Raw genomic sequence first — 6,000 nt, forward strand, 5'->3', positions numbered from 1 at the left:
TTTTTATGTGTTTTTCTTATGTGAAAAGCGATAAATACGCACTTTGACATAAAGAATGGGGATAACTTGAGGCTAAACCTCTTCCCTAAGCCCCACCATACATTCATGGATACATTCATAATTTTTTGTAATTTATTCATGCATAAAATATTTTTTTTCTATTTGTCTTGAATTATCTTATTATTTAATATTGATTTTTTTAATTTTCAAACATGTAAAGCTTGTATGGATGAAGATATAGCATTATATTCCATATGAACACTATAAGAGCCATGAAAACTCATAAAACCCTCAATTCTTTCAAAATCCCATGAGTCCTACATTGTGGGTACTCTTAGTTTTCATTTTAATTATATGAATAGCAATAACCAATTGATAATTTTAAATTTTCAAGCGTGCTCAACAATGGTACAGAAAGTGCATCAATCCAACCCATGGCATGGAAGTAATTGATCAAATTAGGAGAGACGACCCTCGAGTGCGGTGTATTCGACAAGTGCAATGTGAAGTGCTTGTGAATCCAAGAATCCTCATGATGTGCAAAAATATTGGCAAGAAATTATACCTGTTTTAGAATGTCTAGTAACTACCATCAAAGTTATGCTCCAATCTATCCAAAAACCCACCAATCTTGACTAAGACTATCAAGTTTTCAAACTCAAAAAATCCAAAATAACAACACAAACAATTCTTACTCTAAACACAAAAATTCCAACTACAAAACAACAAAACAAATAGTTATGCAAATGCCTAAGCTACAAAAATCCTACCTACCTAATGTTTCTCTAAGGGTTTTTCAATGCAAATATGGCTAACATATTTAGCCCCCCCTAGTCTGCAAGCATTCATGTGTAGAAGTTTCTAAATTCATAAAATGATGAAACATATAAGCCAATCAAAAATCAAATCCAATGATCTATCCCAAAGCTCCTCATCAAACTCTAGAATCGAGAAAATCAACGTTACATCTTTCTCAAGCACCTCCTCTATCAGTGAACAAAAATCATCCATGAAATTCTCGTCAAAACTGAGACAATCCTCGCCATTTAAAAAAACACCACAAAAATCTTTAAATACCACCCATCCACCCTAGGAGAAAACATGTTAATTCTAGAGTTTCTAAACAAACTTTCGACCCTTTCTTTATTGCCAAACTCAAACTTATCCACAGATTTATCAATGCAATCATGAACAACTTCTTCAAACAATTCTATGCAAGGGTCTCCCACCTTAGTATCCAAATCATACACAACATCAAAAGGAGTCACACCACAGGAACCAAATACATCAAAACATGGGGACGCTCCAGGATACCCAACCACACTTCTTAACTCATCTACAATACATGACTCCATTGACACTTTCACATACAAAGAGTGGTAAACACCTTCCACAATATCCTTACAAATAAGCTTAGGGAAAACCTCACAAGAAGCTGAAGAAGCTTCCACGTCAACAACATCACAAATAACATCATCACAATGCAACAAATTCGGGTCACAAGCTTTAATTAAATACTCATTAACTCCCAAATCCTTAATTACCACCTCACAATTACTTTTCAACTCCGTCTCCATATTTTTAAACCTCTTATCCCTCAATATTTCAATTCTTTTCAAAGCCTTACTCAAATTTCTTCTCACACTCTCATCAGTGTCACTCTTAGGTTCCTTAAAACCCCAATCAAAATCATCACAACCATCATTTAAAACTCTAGAAGAACTTACAGAAATTGCAAAACTTTCAAATGAAGTTTTCTCTTCTTCATTGTTGCCCAAATCAATTATACAATCATCCACACAAATATTAAGAAGTATGAGGTTAGGTCTACTCAAAGAAACATCAACAACTTTGCAAACAAAAGCCTCTTTAGGGCTACCCAAACCATAATCATTCAACTCACAAGACTCCCAAAGTCAATAACAATTACACCATCACAATAAGAGTCAGAATCCAACCTCTACTTCTAGAAGCTCACATCCACACTCAACCATTTCAATTTCATCAAGCAACAAATCTAAATCCTCAAGTTTATATTCAAACCGTCCAATTTCCAAGCCCTCCCCCTGGTCTTTTAAAAAAACTCAAAAAATCCTCCTCAACTCTCTCTTCATCTCTCAAACACTTAGGTCCATCTATGCCTCACTACTATTATCAAGAAAAATAGGCTCGGTCTCTAAGTTGTCACTACTCTCTTCAATGCTCTCAAGACTATTAGAACTATCATAACTCTTTTCTTCATCAAAACTACCTTGACTCTTAGACTCCCCCAAAGAACATGAAATATCTAGGCTCTTTAAACAATTTGCTCTCTCCCTATCTCCCCTAAGACTCAACTTCATCTCTGTCTTTTGAAAACTCACCCTTATAGCCCTCATGCTACAAAGTAATGTCAATATATCCCTCCTCAGCAGATAAGTCACTAATCACTCGACTAGAATTATCTAAGGGCAATGGATAAGAGCTCACACTTCTAGATTCTTCACTCCAATCTTATTTAATCAAACAAGTATTTTCTCCTCAATCACCCTAGGGATTTTCTCCTCACGGACTTTGATTGATTCTTCACAAGTCAACTCATCTCTCTTATATAGAGAATATAGTAGACCTCTTAGGATATGTATAGCTAACTCTCTTCTCCTCAAATATTTTTTTCTCAAATCGCATTGAACTCAACCTCTCCCGTGGTTCCTCAAACCCCAAGGTTAATTCTAACTCTTTTTTTCTCTTGATATTTTGTTGTCTTAACTGCCTCCTCAAAGGTATTAGGGTTCTTAACCTCTAATTTCACTCTCTAGTCTTTTGATTTTAACCCATTTACAAAATACAATATCTTCAATATACCTGGGGCTATCTCACCTTCTAGCAATGTCAAACTCCATCATTCCCATAACCATTCAAACTCCCTTGCAAAGTCCTCAATACACTAATTCTCTTTTTGCACAGAAGTTTCTATTTTTTCCCAAATCTCACTGTGGCTTTCTCTCTTTTTAAATCTAGATAGAAAGGCAGTTCTAGTGATCTCATAGTCCAACTTTTGTGAGGGTTTTTTCAATTTCAAGCTTTTGTCAAAGCAACAAACCAAGTTCATGCTTCTTCCTTGATGTTAAGTATCTGAAATTTATCCTTAGGGTCATTCTCTAGATAAAAAAACATAGCTCAATTGTATCTAAAAATCTTTGAGGATCCTTGGTCTTTGATTACCATGAAACTCAGGAAAATCATCAACCATCTCAACCAATCAACAATCACAAGAAATAAAAACTAAGTCGCACTCTAATCAGACAACCAAAGACAAAGTCAATTTCGGCACTCCTCAATGGGGGTACTAGAAAATATGTTTTGTGAGCAGTGATTAAAGATAATCCTCTCACACAACTTGAGAATGTGACAACAAGGAGTGCCAATAAATTGATTAACTTTGTCAGGGTGCTAATTTCATCTAGAAAACTTTGACAATACAAGCACCAGCACATTGAATCCACCAAAAAAAAAAGACACTCAAAGTAGGAGCAAAGGCCTCCTTGAAACTCAAACATGCTAATTCATTCTAGCAAACACGACAATACCCTAATGAGATTTTGGTTCCCTCTCATCATGATTGAATCTTGTACAATAAAGAGATCTCTGCTTCACAAAGACTCCCTTTACTTCTTAAAATAGACCTATTTTTCATCATCAATATGTTTGAGTTAATTTGACATACAAACTCTTTGAACCTCTAGTAATCATGGTGTTTTCTGTATATGGCTTCTTTTCTTGCACCATCTCTTGCTTTATTGCAATATCTATCTATCATATTTCAGATTTTACAAAGCATTATGGAAAACCTCATAGTATTTCTGACATGCAATAAGAGCCATTCCACTATGGTATACACACTCTTTGAATCTTCAAAACTAATATTTTCTCAGATGTACCTTCTTAAATACCATGCAATGTGTCCTAACTGAATATATGCTATAAAAAATTGAATGTTACACTCAACCACACATGATTTGAAAAAGTGCAAGCCCAAAAATACATACCATGCATTTACCCAATCAATGCTACATGCGAAAAGATGAATGCACTAAAAAATAGTGCCTAGCCTAGCTACAAGTGCTCGTGCATTATGCAAGATGCAAACACAATTCCTTGAATACTTAAGATCCTTATCCTCACCTCTCATCATTCAATGAAAAGATTAACTGTTGCATTCTACTCCACCCTCCCAAATCTCACAAACACTCATAAAGTAGCAGTCCCGAGGATGTTAACCAAGTTAAAAAGAAACCATCTCACAACTGTAGGCATCCTTCAGGACCCTCAAAAATCACCCATATTGTAATAGGTTGCCGTTTTGTGAGTGCCGTCAAGATCCCCCCCTTAAATTTTTTTTGAATTAAAAATAAAAATAACGATATACTTTTTAATTACGTCTCTCTCCCCCTTGGCAACGTCGTCGGTTGGTGCCAGGAGGGGGAGATGAACCAGGAGAAAGTGAAGCTCATGCGAGGGGTGGAGGAGGAGATCATGATGGTTGACGTGGTGGGCAGAGAAGGTCAAAGGTTGTGAAGACAATGATTGCAATGGGGGGAAAGGCACACGTGTGCCACCTCGCATCCCACTAATCTCTCCTTCTCCTTCCAAGAGGTGTCGTCTACATGTTGGGAGGGCCAGTTTGGCCGTTGATGTAAAGAGAGGGAGGGGGCCCCGTGCCAATACCCCCATAACACCCTTCCTTCCTCTCCCTATAAAACCCCCCTTCCCCTTAAGAAAGTATGCCAATTCTCTTCCTCCCCCCCCTTAATTATCACTAACTTTCCCTTAGAGATCATTTCCCCCCCTTCCTTTCAGTGAAGTCATTATTTTTCTCCCCCCCCTTCTTGTTGCCAGTTTGAGAAGGAGAGAAGGAGAGGGAGAGGTAGTGAAGGAGAGCAAGAGAGGAAGAGAGAAGGAAAGAGAGGGAAGGAGAACCTAGAGTAAGAGAGAAAGAGAGAGAGAAAGAGAGAGAAAAGAGGCCAAGGACAACTCCTCTCATGTGGGCGAAGGCTCGAGTACCCTCTCTCCCATCACGATTCTTGTAACCTCTCCATCCGTTGCTTCTAATTGACAAGGAGACCGCGAAAGTCAAGACTAGGCCTAGGGAACTCCGACACCAAGGACTCCTCCGAGAGAAGTGAAGGTCACTATCCAGCTTTGAAATGGCCCTAATGTAAAATATTACACGGCGCAGCGAACAGAATCTGAGAAAGAGATAGAGAGTACACAACAGATAAGAGGAGAATCAGTAAATTCTTTAACTTCAAACAACTGATACAAAGATGGCTCTGTCCACCCGTGCGCTTCCACTGAGTGAAGCTTAGATGGCGATCTAGATAGAAGATAGGTGAAGAGCTTAAGGCTAGCTGGAACAACAACTCTGACTGGGTGAAAGATGAGTGAGAGATGGCTGCGAAGGGGTTTAGCTTTTATAGCCCGCGAAGGTCGTTAGGTCGGCTTGCTGACCGACCTACCATATGAGCCTCCACTAGTCGGCCAGGGAATATTCCCTTTACCATCAGGCCGGGGGCGTTGCCCCCGGACCCCCGCCAGGGGGGCCGCTGGCCCCCCTGGGACCCCCCAGCCAGGGGCCGCTTCCGCAGCCCCTGGACCCCACAATAGGGGCCCCTTTTAACTCCCTTACCACACAACTCAATGCAATGTGCCTCGAGTTGCTACCAACTTAACCACTCCGTCTAACCCAAAGATTAGACCCACAACAGTCACCTTTTTGCCATCCGGTCACATAGACCTCATCTGATAAACAAGTCAGGACTCAACCAATGTCCGGGCTCACATTTGGCTTCTCCTCATAATGGGGGCCTTACAACTTTGAGCACCATGGATCATTGGTAGCACCTAATGAGGGTGGGGCATTGATCATATCTAACACCCCCCCTCAATGTCCACCCATAGAGGTGAACTATCTCCTCGGCCCAATGCCGAGTCTCTGAAGATGAACTTGAAGCAGATCCT

This window comes from Lygodium microphyllum, chromosome 11 (assembly GCF_053477565.2).
Source record: "Lygodium microphyllum isolate KBCC chromosome 11, Lygodium_microphyllum_v1.1.10, whole genome shotgun sequence".
Taxonomy (NCBI): Eukaryota; Viridiplantae; Streptophyta; class Polypodiopsida; order Schizaeales; family Lygodiaceae; genus Lygodium; species Lygodium microphyllum.